General features: G+C 42.8%; 1 protein-coding gene and 1 pseudogene across 4 annotated transcripts in view; one reads left to right on the forward strand and one right to left on the reverse strand.

Annotated features, from left to right (window-relative positions):
- Positions 1-15772, reverse strand: part of Sik3 (SIK family kinase 3) — a 220860-nt gene that overhangs the window by 192266 nt on the left and 12822 nt on the right. The window lies entirely within an intron of this gene.
- On the forward strand, positions 10837-11407 carry LOC142847075 (small ribosomal subunit protein uS15-like; annotated as a pseudogene).

Consider the following 15772-nt stretch of genomic DNA (forward strand, 5'->3'; position numbering starts at 1 on the left):
ATGTGTGGCAGAAAGCCAGAAGCATGACATATACTTGTAACCCAGAACTTCGGAGGCCTAGGCAAGAAGACCTCAAGCTCTGGTCAGCCTGGGCTACACAGTGAAACCCTGTCTCAAAAACAACAAGCTGGGTGGTGGTGGCGCACATGTTTAATCTCAGCAATGGGGAGGCAGAGGCAGGCAGATTTCTGTGAGTTTGAGGCCAGCGTGGTCTATAAGAGCAAGTTCTAGGACAGGCTCCAAAGCTACATAGAGAAACCCTATCTCAAACAAAAGCAAAAACAACAACAACCAAAAAAATCTCACAACAATGAGAATTAAATGAATATGTCCAGAAATCCCTTAGGTTCTACTGTCACTAATTTTACTTTGCCACTTCTTTTTTCCAATTTTCCCCCAATTTGATTCCATTAATACTTTGCCACTTTTATCAAGATTTTTTTTTTATTTTATGTCTATGGGCGTCTTGACTTCACACATGGTCTGTGCACCCTGTGTGTGCCTGATGCGCATGGAGGCCAAAAGAGTACGGTATCAGATCCCCGGGAACTGGAGTTACAGATGGTTGTAAGCCACAATCTGGGAAAGGAACTCAGGTCCTCTAAAAGAGCAGCAAATGCTGACAGGCCCTCCCTATATTGCCACACTAATTAAAAGTGTAAACAGCATTTTCCTGACATGGTCATTCGTCTTTGCAATGTTACTGGGCACCATTCCTCCAGAGAATCAGAGCTAATACAGATGACTGCGTTTACTACCTGCCAGTGGGGATGGGATGGGTTATTGCTAAGGTCAGTCATCTCTTTGGTGGTTGTGTGATTAAATGGCTTAGACACAATTGCAACAATTAAGACAAGAGACAGGAGAATGTAACCTAGCAGAAAAGTCCATGACTAATGCTGAATCAGTTTCCAAGTGACTATTTCATCAAAACATCAACCTCCCATATTAACACTCCCTATAATGGTCCTTGAAAGTGCATCAAAGATGTTGCCCAAAAGTATTCAAGACTGCAGGGCAATGCTGAGATTGGAGTAGAAAAGTCGAGAGGCATCTGACATTTTGAACTTAAATATGCTGTCAAAATATACTAAGTCAAAAAGACCCTTCCTGAAGCTTCAGAATGGAGGAGAATTCATGGTTATGAGTATACATTTCCATGTGTGCTAACACCTCCTAAACCGAAAACTCAGGGCTCACACTACCACCACTTCAGGAGAGCTGTATAACCTCTATGCAGAAGGACTTGAGGACAGAACTAAACTTCTATTAAAGCCAAACCTTTTAAAAATATTTGACCTTTTTATCTGGGCAGTGATAATCCATGCCTTTAGTCCCACCACTGAGGAGGGACAGGCAGGTGGATCTCTAAGTTTGTTTGAGGCCAGCCTGGTCTTCAAAGTGATTTCCAGGACAGTCAGGACTGTTACAGAAAAACCCTGTCTTGAAAAAACGTGTGTGTGTGTGTGTGTGTGTGTGTGTGTGTGTGTGTGTGTGTGTGTGTTATGTAGAGAGAGAAAAAAGAGAGCAACATACACGTATGTTTGCATGTGCGCAGGCATGTTCATGTCGCAGCACAAGTGGAAGTTAGAGGGCAAGTTGCAGGCAACAGCTGGTTCTCTCCTTTCTTGAACTCAGATTGTGGGGCTCGGTGGTGTGTCCATTTACCACTAGGCCATCTCACCAGCCCTACCCTATAATATATACATATTCAGCACCTCCTTGGAGTTTCTTTTTGTCTTTCAGTTCAAATTGTCCACAGAAGGCAAGCTGTCTGGCTACACAGTATGCCTTTATAGAGAACAGTAGTGAGATTCTGGTTAGGTCCAGCTGAAACTGGAATCCCAGTGCTCAGCTCTGGCATCCACTACCTAATATCATCAGTAAGAGAGCAAGCAAGAGCTTAAAGTCCCACAGACACACTTATGTCTCTCAGCTCTCCTACTTAAAACACATAAAGATCTGAACAAGGTACAACTCAACTCCTGCTTCCCTCCACAGAAACCAGACTCTCACTCTGTATGTTGAGGGACTAGTGCAGAGAACGGACTGGGACTTGGCAGATGGTAGTATCGCTGATGACCAGACTTCCAAATAGTATTAACTGTATAATGAGAGCAAGAATCAGCTTATATCTTCATCTCTAGACCCCAGTTGAAAGGTGAGTTATCTACTCTTGTAGAATCTAAGAGGTCTCTAGAGGGAAAAGGCTCTGTTTTGAGGCCCTAACTAACAGGACAACCAAGCCTTATTATTAGCACGTTATCATCTCCTCCCTAACCTTGGGGCTTCTAAGAAAATTGAGTTTTCACTGTGAGCTGAATTCCTCGTTTGTGGCCTTAGGCCAAATGCATTCCCTGGACAAATCTTGAATGCTATTTGGCCTAGAGTCTTCTAGGGAGGGCTGAAATTCCCAGATTTCTCAAGAGCCTCCAAGTTTTGGCTTAACACGCTCTGTACTCCCAGGCAGCAGCAGAGCCTTGAAGTTCTTCCAAGCCCACATACCTATGCGTCCCTGTCCCAGGCTGATGCCCAGCCTCCTCACGCTTAGCAGGCAGGACCCTGATTTCTAGGATGACAGGTGCATCCCTCCCTCTTTCCAGCTCACCTCACCCAGGTTCAATGCCTACCTTCTCAAATAGCCGGGCGGTGGTGGCACATGCCTTTAATCCCAGCACTCAGGAGGCAGAGGCAGGTGGATCTCTGTGAGTTTGAGGCCAGCCTGGTCTACAAGAGCTAGTTCCAGGACAGGCTCCAAAGCTACCAAGAAACCGTCTTGGAAAAAAAAAAATCTACATAGTGAGTTCCAGGACAGCCGGTGTTTTTTGTTTTGTTTGAAATAAAAAGGATAAAAATCAACACACTTAAGACACTGATGCTGGACATCCACTGACTCTGGAAGGCAACCTGGAGGGCTTCAAGGAATGCAGGCAGGACACTTCTCCCTGCCACTGCCACTCTTCTGCACTCTTTAAACCTTTGAACCCTTATTTCCATAAATGGTGTAGGAAATCATCTCTTCGTACAACTGTACGCCTGAGAAATGGGCTGAGCCAGTAGTGAGGATGACAGCATATCCACAACTCATTTCCTGGGCCAGCTTCAACATCACACTTACAGCCACCCAAAGCAAACTATGTTCCCTTCCATGATCTCACTCCATCAAGTGACTGCAGTTAATTTATTCCTTCTAGTCAAGCTTCCTGACTTGCTAATTATGTGTCTGTGTGATGCATTTCCACACTCAATGTTATTTATAACTCTTAGAGCTTAGTTAGCAGGGGCCTCTGAACTATAACACTTCCTACCTTCAAGGCATGGGGGTTTGCATCCAATGCTAACTTCTCTAAGTGAAATAGGGAATTCTCCCTCTTAATCACAAAGACTACAAGACAGAGACAAACTTTTAATTTGAACTTCAAGGGTTGGATGTATATAATCCAAAGCAGTCCCTCATTTAGAGAGAATTTCCTCCAATATGGTAGGACATGCCTCCAAACTTTGCTGAATAACTTTTGCATGGGGGTAAATAAAAGTTCCCAAGGCAGGAGTTGGAGAACTTACTTACTGGTTAAGAGCACCAGCGGCTCTTGCAAAGGACCATGGTTCAGTTCTTAGCACCCACATGATGGCTCACAACCATCTGTAATTTCAGTTCCAGGGGATCAGACACCCTCTTCTGGCCTCCAATGGGCATCAGGCATGCAAGTGGTAGATACACACATACAAATACTTATCCAAATAAAATAAGACTAAATAAATCTTTTTTTTCCTAATTTCCAAAGGCAACATTCTCTAAACATAAATTTTAAATAACACTGCTTGCAGCAGCTCTAATCACAGTCGAATGACACCCCCAGGACCTGAGACACTGCTCAGGAGGGCAGTCATGGTACCTCTGGCTCCCCTATGGTAATCACAGTGGAGCAACACCCCCAGGACCTGAGACATCGCTCAGGAGGGCAGCCAGGGCACCTCTGGCTCCCCTATGGTAAGCGGGTTATTTTTGGAGCAAGCCTATGAAGCAGCACTTTGTTGACGCTGGGCTTCATCCTCTGAATATTCCTTTCACATCCAACCTTAGTCCTCTCCCTTTCTGGCACTGAGTTCTAAAACCTCAATGGAATACATAATGAAACGCTGGGTTACTTTAGGGCAAGAAGGTTAAGCCTACAAAAGCTTTCTAATTGGAAAGCCTCTTCCATGAAAGCATATAGAATTTGCTGGCTCTTCTTTCTCCTTTTCTACTGTTCCAACAGGTATCTGTTTTTCTGGAGCGAGCACAAAAGCTGGCCACACAGCAGAGCCCAGTGCAGACAGGTGTTTTGCAAGCACAGTAAATCTCAAGGGTGACAAATCAACAGGAGATAACTGACACCTGCCAACATCTCTGCTCACTAGTGTGCTTGGGACAGAACTATCTAAAAGTCTCATAGTTACGACCAGCGTTGAGAAAAACTGAAAACTACAAGAAAAGGAGGTCCATTCTGTCCCCACAGAGCTGCAAAAGAAGACTGCCACATAAAACTCTCTATTTCAGGGTTATTTTCAGCGGCACTTAATTAACTCCCGGGTGGAGACCAAGGGTCCCAAGCAAACCTACTTGAGTTATTTTTCTCCTTTAATGATTCTGAAATCCAAGGTTAGGCTTATTAAGAAAAAGTCTGAAAGTTAGTCAAAACTTGTTGCTGTTTTTAAAGAAAATGAGGAATCGTGAAGAAATACACTTGTAAATTTTAGGTTATTTTAGAATTAATGAAACGGCAGATTCAATGCAATGTCCTTCAAAATCCCAGCAAAATTCTTCAAAGATCTTGAAAGAATGGTACTCAACTTCATTTGAAAAAGCAAAAAACCCAGGATAGCCAAAACAATCCTGAGCAATAAAAGAACTTCTGGAGGCATCACAATCCCTGACTTCAAACTCTACTACAGACCTACAGTACTGAAAACAACCTGGTATTGGCATAAGAACAGACAGGAGGACCAATGGAACCGAATAAAAGACCCAGTTATCAATCCACACATCTTCGAATACCCGATCTTTGATAGATAAAGAAGCAAAAAATATCAAATGGAAAAAAGAAAGCATATTTAACAAATGGTGCTGGCATAACTGGATATCAACATGTAGAAGAATAAAAATAGACCCATATCTATCACCATGCACAAAACTCAAATCCAAACGGATCAAAGACCTCAACATAAAGCCAGCCACACTGAACCTCATAGAAGAGAAAGTGGGAAGTACACTTGAACACATTGGCACAGGGAACCACTTCCTAAATAGAACCCCGCAGCATAGACACTGAGAGAAACAATTAATAAACGGAACCTCGGCCGGGCGGTGGTGGCGCACGCCTTTAATCCCAGCACTCGGGAGGCAGAGGCAGGCGGATCTCTGTGAGTTCGAGACCAGCCTGGTCTACAGAGCTAGTTCCAGGACAGGCTCCAAAGCCACAGAGAAACCCTGTCTCGAAAAACCAAAAAAAAAAAAAAGAAAAGAATAAATGGAACCTCCTGAAACTGAAAAGCTTCTGTAAAGCAAAGAACACGGTCAATAAGACAAAATGACAGCCTACAGAATGGGAAAAGATCTTCACCAACCCCACATCAGACAGAGGTCTGATCTCCAAAGTATACAAAGAACTCAAGAAATTGGACACCAAAAGATCATATAATCCAGTTAAAAAATGGAGTAAAGACCTAAACAGAGAACTCTCAACAGAGTAATCTAAAATGGCTGAAAGACACTTAAGAAAATGGTCAACATCCTTAGTCATCAGAGAAATGCAAATCAAAATAACTCTGAGCTTACACATGTAAAAATGGCTAAGATCAAAAACACTGATGACAACTCATGTTGGAGAGGTTGTGGGGAAAAGGGAACACTTCTGCATTGCTGGTGGGGGTGCAAGCTGGTACAACCCTTTTGGATGTCAGTGTGGTGATTTCTCAGAAAATTAGGAAACAACCTTCTTCAAGATCCAGTAATACCACTTTTGAGTATACATCCAAAGGATGCTCAATCGTGCCACAAGGACATGTGCTCAACTATGTTCAAAGCAGCTTTGTTTGTCATAGCCAGAATCTGGAAACAACCTAAATGCCCCTCAATTGAAGAATGGATAAGAAAAATGTGGTACATTTACACAATGGAGTACTGCACAGCAGAAAAAAATGACAGCTTGAATTTTGCAGGAAAATGGATGGAGCTAGAAAACATTATTTTGAGTGAGGTAACCAAGACACAGAAAGACAATTATCACATGTACTCACTCATAAGTGGTTTTTAAACATAAAGCAAAGAAAGCCAGCCTACAAACCACAATCCCAGAGAACCTAGACAACAATGAGGACACTAAGAGAGACTTACATAGATCCAACCTACATGGGAAATAGAAAATAGAAAAACACAAGATCTCCTGAGTAAATTGGGAGCATGGGGACCTTGGGGGAAGATTGAAGGGGAGAGAGCAGAGGCAGGAAGGGGAGCAGAGAAAAATGTAAAGCTCAATAAATATCAATAAAATAAAAAAAGAAAGGAAAAAAAGAATTAATGGAACGCATGGAAGCACTCTAAACATTCCGATCAAAGAGAAATCAAGAATGCTATCACAAAAAGCACACTTTCAATCAGCTCTCCAGACGCTCAGTAACCAGTTTTGCCTCTAACCTCACTAAAGGAACCCTGAAATTGGCCTTGGCATGAGAAAGATAACACAAGAAGAGTCCAAGAGAATGCTCTAGTTCACAGTTTAGGAATTTCTAATGTTTTACAGAGAAGAGACTACACCAAAGAAAATGTGATATTTTTTTCAGAAGTGTTTCCTGAACTCCACCGGAATCTCCGCAATTAATCACCCAATACTGCATCTCACACCGAGGTGGAAAATCAAGGTCACTAAACTGAATCATGGAACTTTCTGAAGGGAGGTGAGGGGAAGATACAGGGTCTCACTATATAGCCTCTGCTGATATGGAACTCAAGACAGAGACCAGGCTGGTCTTGAACTTGCAGCGATCCTCCTGTTGGGAATACAGCACTCACCATCTGTCCGATCCTTGTGTAACACTGTATAGTGATGAACTTTCATCCACCTCCCCTGCAGACAACGAGGTGCCATTACAATTATCTTAATGCTTTTCCTGCCTCCCCCTCCTGACCTCTCTCTCCCTCTTCATTAAAAAAATGAGGGAGCTAGTGAGATGCCTTAGCAGTTTAGAGCACTGGCTGTTCTTCCAGAGAACTAGGGTTCAACTCCCAGCACCCACAGGGTAGGTAGCTCACAACTGTTTCTAACTCTAGTTCCAGAGGATCTGATGTCCTCATGAAGACATATACACAAGCAAAACATCAATGCACATAAAATGAAAATAAATAATTTTTAAAAATGAAAAAAAATATTAAGGAATATTCTTCTATAAGTTCTCAAGGTAGGGCTGGAAAGATGGCTCAGTGGTTAAGAGCATTGCCTGCTCTCCAAAGGTCCTGAGTTCAATTCCCAGCAACCACATGGTGGCTCACAACCATCTGTAATGAGGTCTGGTGCCCTCTTCTGGCCTGCAGGCATACACACAGACAGAACAATGTATACATAATAAGTAAATAAATAAATATTAAAAAAAAAAGTTCTCAAGGTAATGAAAGGTTGTTTTTTGTTTGACTAATTTTATTTCTTTCTATACATGATTTAACATTATGTTTGTGTGGAATTGTGTGTGCACATGAGCACAGGTGCCAGATGCCAGAGAAGAAGGTAAGATCCCTGAAGCTCCAGATACAATTAGTTGGGAGTCACCCTATGTGGGTGCTAGAAACTGAATTTTTTTCTTTTCTTAAATAATTTATTTATTCTTATTTATTTGCATTGGAGTTTTGCCTGCATATATCTCTGTGTGAAGGTGTCATATCTTGGAGTTATAGATAGTTCTTAGCTGCCATGTAGGTGCTGAGAATTGAACCGGGTCTTCTGAAAGAAAAGTTAGTGCTCCTAACCACTGAGCCATCTCTCCAGCCCCTCTTTTTTCTTTTTCAAGACAGGGTCTCACTATGTAGCCCTGGCTGCCCTAGAATTCACCAGGTAAGTCAGGCTGGCCTTGAACTCACAGCAACCTGTCTGCCTTTGCCTCCTGAGAGCTGGGACCAAAGGTGTGTACCACTACACCAACCTAGAAACTGAATCTTAGCTGTCCAGCCACCTCTCTACTCTCACTGTGGTTAGTTTTTAAAGACAGTCAGCTACAAGCCAGAAGCTAGGGCTGTAGCTCACTTGGTAGAGTACTTGCCTACGCACAATGGATTCAATCCCCAGCACCACAAAAACTGAGTGTGGTATATACCTGTAGTCCCAGTACTTAAGAGGCAAGAAAATCAGGAAGACCAGAAGTTCAGGGTCATCCATAGCTTGAAGGTGAGTTCAAGACCAGCCTGGTCTATATGAAACCCTGTCTCAAACAAACAACAAACGAAAGTAAATAAAGCTAGAACTAAGCATATTACAGGAAGTTCTTCAGAAACCAAAGGCTGCTGGAGGAAAATCATTAACTGTTTCAACCAGCTGTGAAGCCTACAAACTACAGTTCAAGCTGCCACACAAGATACGTGCACTGGTACAATAATGGCATGACTGTTGAGGAGGTGATCGGCCACTTTCCTACTGGACTTAGGCCACTGCACAAAATTCACTCCTAGTACGGTAGACCTGAGCAAAAGCCCGTGCCTGGGAAGTTCATAGGCACTGGGAGGGAGACCGACAGCTACTCCTCAGCTACATAGGTACAGTGTCACACTGCCTTCTAAACACTTAAGTTTATGCCCACAGGTTAGGGCAATTCTCAGCCTTGGGTCATAGAATCTTCCCTTTGAAGTGAGTGACTGTTATGGCAGAGGCTCATAAGTGATCAAAGTACGGAGAAGAAGTGACCGCACAGTGCTCAGTCATAAATGGGGCATCTATACCATCCCCTCCAAGGCTCAAGAATCACTGCAGAAGAGGAAGAAGAATATAAGAACCAAGAATAAGGAGTGGTGTGAAACACTCTCCTTTGGACAATGACATGGCTCTTGACATGACCTCACAGTAGCAGTGGCTACCTGTACAAGAGCTGCACAAGGTTGAGCCCATCAAGATTCCATCATGGGTTGGGGAGGCTTACCCCTCCCCCAAGAGCTATTGGCAGTTAATGGTTGCCAGAGGTCACATTCCTCCATGATGTAGCCACTGGTAAATTGTGCTTGCTCCAGTAAATAACCCCTCACCCAAGCTCCTATGTGCAACCCCAGTTGAATGCAATGGGCCAGAGAAACACTAGCAAAAAGGACATGAGAACAGGAGAGAAACTTGTGATAAAGAAGAAAGGGTTTAGTCAGGGGACAAGAGAGGACAGCAACAGAGGAATAAAGCAGCATGCATGCACACACACACACACACATATGCACAGATGTGGGAAACTGTGAAAAATAAAAATTTAAGAACAGGATGTTAGTACTCAGGTATCTGTACTGGCCTGCCCTTGAGGTCCTGACAGGATATATCCACAGCTTCGGCCACTAAGAGCATCTCTGTGCATGTTTGTCTTACCCACCTCCCATGTTTTCCTCTCTCCTCTCTCTCTCTCTCTCTCTCTCTCTCTCTCTCTCTCTCTCTCTCTCTCTCTCTCTCTTTTCTCTCCTGCTGCTCCTGTCCCCAGAGGCTGGTCTTCCCTCTCCCCTCCATCCTTTTTTCATTCCCTTTCCCTAATTAAAAAAAAAAAAAATCCCCATTGTCTCATTGTGTGGGTGCACCCCTTGCTTGTGCTTCGTCTCCTTCTGCTCCTGATTTGGACCTTGAGATTTCTGTCCGGTGCTCCAATGTGGGTCTCTGTCTCTGTCTCCTTTCATCGCCTGATGAAGGTTAATATTCAGGAGGATGCCTATATGTTTTTCTTTGGGTTCTCCTTATTTAGCTTCTCTAGGGTCACTTATTATAGGCTCAATATCCTATGTTTATGGCTAGAAACCAAATATGAGTGAGTACATCCCATGCTCATCTTTTTGGGTCTGGCTTACCTCACTCAGGATAGTGTTTTCTATTTCCATCCATTTACATGCAAAATTCAAGAAGCCCTTGTTTTTTACTGCTGAGTAGTACTCTAATATGTACATATTCCATACTTTCTTCATCCATTCTTCCATTGAAGGGCATCTAAGTTGTTTCCAGGTTCTGGCTATTACACACAATGCTGTTATGAACATAGTAGAGCATATACTTTTGTTGTATGATAAGGCCTCTCTTGGGTATATTCCCAAGAGTAGTATTGCTGGGTCCAGGGGTAAGTTGATCCCGAATTTCCTGAGAAACCGCCACACTGCTTTCCAAAGTGGTTGCACAAGTTTGCATTCCCACCAGCAATGGATGAGTGTACCCCTTTCTCCACAACCTCTCCAGCAAAGGCTATCATTGGTGTTTTTTATTTTAGCCATTCTAACAGGATGTTCTATTGGGAACTCACCAAGGCCAGCTGGCCTGGGTCTGAAAAAGTCTGGGATAAAACCGGACTAGCTGAACATAGCAGACAATGAGGACTACTGAGAACTCAAGAACAATGGCAATGGGTTTCTGATCCTACTGCACGTACTGGCTTTGTAGGAGCCTAGGCAGTTTGGATGCTCACTTTACTAGACCTGGATGGAGGTGGGGGTTCCTTGGACTTCCCACAGGGCAGGGAACCCTGATTGCTCTTCGGGCTGAGGAGGGAGGGGGACTTGACTGGGGGAGGGGGAGGGAAATGGGAGGAGGTGGCGGGGAAGAGACAGAAATCTTTAATAAATAAATAAATTTGTATCTTGCCTTCCTGCGGATTTTCCTCCCTCGTTCTCTCTTTGCTGCCAGACCTCCGCCATCATGGGTCGCATGCACGCTCCCGGGAAGGGCCTGTCCCAGTCGGCGCTGCCCTACCGCCGCAGCGTCCCCACGTGGCTGAAGCTGACATCTGACGACGTGAAGGAACAGATTTACAAACTGGCCAAGAAAGGCCTCACTCCCTCCCAGATAGGTGTGATCCTGAGGGACTCGCACGGTGTGGCCCAGGTCCGTTTTGTGACTGGTAATAAAATCTTGAGAATCCTTAAATCCAAAGGCCTTGCCCCTGATCTCCCTGAGAATCTCTACCATTTGATTAAGAAGGCAGTCGCTGTCCGAAAGCATCTTGAGAGGAACAGAAAGGATAAGGATGCTAAATTCCGCCTGATTCTGATAGCAGAATTCACCGGCTGGCTCATTACTATAAGACCAAGCGGGTCCTCCCACCCAACTGGAAATATGAGTCATCCACAGCCTCTGCTTTAGTGGCATAAATTCCCTTGTATACACAAGCAATAAAATCACTTTGAATAAATAAATAAATAAATTTAATAAAAAAAAAACAGGGGGCTGGAGAGATGGCTCAGAGGTTAAGAGCACTGGCTGCTCTTCCAGAGGTCCTGAGTTCAATTCCCAGAAACCACATGGTAGCTCACAACCATCTGTAATGAGATCTGGTGCCCTCTTCCTGACTGTAGGCATCCAAGCAGACAGAATACTGTATACATAATAAATAAATAAATAAATAAATAAATAAATAAATAAATAAATAGATCTAAAAAAAACAACCTCTCCACATGAGCTCTGTCACATGGCGTCTTTCTCTCGGGCGCCACTTTTCCTAAATTACAGCACAAGCGGCTAGTGAAATGGCATAACAGTAGGAACACGTGGCTGTTCTTCAAGAGGACCTGAGTTCCATTCCCAGCACCTACATACCAGCTCACAACTGTATGTATCTCCGGGTCTAGGCTATGACACTCTCTTCTGGCTTACATTGGCACTAGGCACACACATGGGCAGAAACATATATCCACGTAAAATATCCATACCCATAAAACAAAATACACAAGTTTTAAAATTTTAAGTGCAAGCACACACACACACACACACACACACACACACACACATAATTTTTAAGAAAACTTCTTCAGCAAGTAACATCCCCCAAAATCATTTCTATTGTATAGGCTGACTCAGAATAGATTAATGTTTAATGAGAGCGTTAAGTAGCATCTCCTAAGTAACAGCAACAAAAAGTATTACTAAGGAAAATTATGGTACTTCTCACCCGGTGGTATACTATATTTAAGAATGTTTAAAACAGCCCACCAAGTGTCCTTTTAAACTTAACATTATCAAAACAAGGAAAGAGCACAGACTCAGTGAGGATGAGGACTGTAACAACATGCTCCGTCTTTGTACCTGGACAGAACTGGGGATTGAATCTGGGGGTAACATGTGCCAGGAGAGCTCTACTCCAAGCGTCAGCCCTGACCAAGGATGCTTTTGAATCAAGAAGGAAAAGATGGAGTGTAGTGACTGAGACTGTCTCAAAAAAAAAAGAAAAGAAAAGAAAAAGAAAAGAAAGAATTCCAGGACAGCTAGGATTACTCACAGAAACTCGTCTTGAAAAACAGAGGCCGGGCGGTGGTGGCACACACCTTTAATCCCAGCACTCAGGAGGCAAAGGCAGGCCGATCTCTGCGAGTTTGAGGCCAGCCTGGTCTCCAAGAGCTAGTTCCAGGACAGGCTCCAAAGTCACAGAGAAACACTGTCTTAAAAAACCAAAAAGAAAAATTTGATACAGAATATGTATCTAGAACATACAAAGAATTCATAAGCCAAATACAGCATGCATAGTACATGCCTGTAACCCCAGCAATGGAGAGACTAAGGCAGGAGCATCATGGGTTTGCAACCAGCCCTGGGCTACATGCCAAGACTCTTTTCAAAGCGACAACAAAAAATAAATTTTTTTTTTAAAAAGAAGAACTTGTGTAACTCGACAAGGATGACAACCCAATTTATAAATGGGAAAGGGATGTAAACTGACATTTCTCCAAAGCAGACACACAAAACCTTCCTTCGAACGTGAACAGATGCTCCATGCCATTAGTCATGAAGCACGCACATCCACAGCAATGAGACGCCACCTCATACCCAGCAGAGGACTGGAACCAAGGCGACAGACTACATTTACACAGGGAGAACCAGGACTCTCAGCAACTGCTGGTGGGAATGTAAAGGGGTCAGCAACTCCGAAGCACTTGGCAGTTCTTCGCAAAGTCACCACCATACGATCAAGCAATTTATTATGAGGCATGCAACTCCACCAAAAAAAAAAACAAAAACAAAAACCTGTACATGAACTTTCACAATAACATTATTTATATCAGGTTAAAAAGTAAAAACATCACCAGGCAGTGGTGGCACACGCCTTTAATCCTAGCACTTGGGAAGCATAGGCAGTAGAGCTCTGTGAGTTTGAGGCCAGCATGGCCTACAAAGCAAGTTCCAGGACAGTCAGGGTTGTTACACAGAGAAACCCTGTCTCGAAAAAAAAAGTAAAAACATCACAACATGCAATCCATAGAAAGATAAACAAAATGTGGCATAACCATACAGAGGACTATTAAACACAACTGAAATGTGGTTTTTAAAATCTAGAGCTGGCAAGATAACTCACTTGGTAAAGATGATTGCAGCTAATCTTAAGGACCCGAGTTTGATCCCTGAGACCCTCATGGTGAAAAGAGAACCAACTCCTGAAAGGTGTCCTGTGACCTTCACACATATCAAAGCCCTTGGCACCACCACACACCAAAAAAAATCTTTTTAGAAAAAAAGACTGCAGTGGTCTCCAAAAATGAATTTGTGACCTCAAACGTTAACAACCATTGACACATGGTCGAGACTGTGACTCAGTGTAGCCATCCACTTTCCACTGATGGCCCAAATAGAGCCGGGCCCTGGCTGTAGCTGCTGACTCAGAAGGAAGACAATGAACTCACGGGGGCAGTGGGCTCGGATCTCTGGCTCCTTGTCTACATGTCAGAGGCTCATGAGCAACAGCTTCCAACAAGTGATTTTCTTCCTCAGCATTGTAACGTTCTTTAAAGAGATCCAAAAATACCATCTCAACATTTAATTGCCTCCCAGAATTACTACATTCACAGAAGCTATTTAGGTACAATATGTAAAAGCCCTAATTCTGCAGCTGACGGGGACACAAAGATCACGGCCACATACAACTACCCATCAGGCTAAGATAACTGCAGCTGTTGAGTCAGAAGTAGAAAGGAAGCCAAGAACACAATCACTAAAAACATTATTTCACAGGTTTTTTAAAAAAGGAGCTACTGAAAGCCTCATGTATTGTCAGAATATTGCTTATGTAACATTGGAACATTTTGACAGAAGGAAGGGACAACAGGAGGGAGGCAGGAAGCAGAGACAGAAGTAAGAAATCCTGCAGGTGCCCAAGCCATCCAAAGAAACACAAGCTCTGCTCTTGCCTTCCACAATAAAAACAATTCTGTTTCCCATGGCATCCAAGGAATACTGCCTGCCAGAAACAGAAAACAAGTCACTACATGAAAATGTCAACTTGTTCCATGGAACACTGCACTGACAGTGAACGGATGTAAACCTTTTCATCTAGAGTCTTCGGGCTGTTTCCTTTCCAGTTTTTTAACACCATGGCCCACTATCAAATTCCGTTCAATTCACACACATCCTAACATAAGTGGACAAAAATACCACCCCAAAGTATAAAGGAAAGTGAGAATCTATAAAACACTTTGTCCTCAAACTCCTAGCAGCTTTAGTTTATTTATAATTTTAAACTGATTCAAATAAAAGCATATGGGTATATGAAAATGCTAAATGAAACCCATTATTGTGCATGCTGTGTTGACTTCTTAAGTCCAATAATTATTTCATGGAAGACACAATCATTTTATATTTATTACAATCTGGGTAATAAAGGTGTTCACTAAAGAAAAAACTATCTCAGATGACTGCATGACAAACTAAATGATGCTTCCCTTTCTCTGTACAACAACTGAGGCCACAATATGCACTATCCCCAACATCAGCTACAACCTTGTATACCTAGGCACTTCTATTGACATCGATGCCTACAGGCTTGACGGTTATTCTTTCTCCTGTGCTGGGGTGGAACCCATGGCCTCACACATGACAGACACACATGCGATCACTGAGTCACACACCCACCCGCAGGTTTTATTGTTGTCACACCTAATTCACACTAATTGCTCTTGGCATTATAATGATGTGATTTAATTAAATATCACGTAAACTGTTGAAAATTACAAAGAAAAAATAGACAAGCTTCTATGAAAACTAAGCGTTCAACTTGAAAAATTTAATAAAGTCAAATTAGATATGGATGAGACATAGGCAAGAGAAAGACCATAAAAATCAAGAACTTAACTCATACCCTCTTAACAACCCCTAAGTTTTGCTTCAAAAAAAAAGCAAAGCAAAATTGAAAATAATAAATTATAGGTGTGCTTAATGGAAAGATGAAGGAATACCAACTAGAGCAAACAAACAACAAAAAAAAATCATTGACCCTTACAGTCAAATATTAGTCAATGTGTTTTGTTTTTGGTTTTGTTTTATTTGGGTTTTTTTGTTTTTGTTTTGTTTTTTTGGTTTTTCAAAGATAGTCAATGTGTTTTTTAAACCTGCTTCAAAGAAAAAAGGAGGCAAGGAAAGCTACAGAGGTTTAAACAAAAAAAGCACTTGGTCTGGAGAGATGCTCAGTGGTTAGGAGTGCTTACTGCTCTACCAAAGGACCAGGGCTCAGATCCCAGCACCTACAGTGGGTGCCTCTGTGACCAAGAACTCTGACGTTCTCTCCTCACGTCTGTGGGCACCTGAACATACATACAAATAGA

Source organism: Microtus pennsylvanicus, chromosome 3, assembly GCF_037038515.1.
Source record: "Microtus pennsylvanicus isolate mMicPen1 chromosome 3, mMicPen1.hap1, whole genome shotgun sequence".
Taxonomy (NCBI): Eukaryota; Metazoa; Chordata; class Mammalia; order Rodentia; family Cricetidae; genus Microtus; species Microtus pennsylvanicus.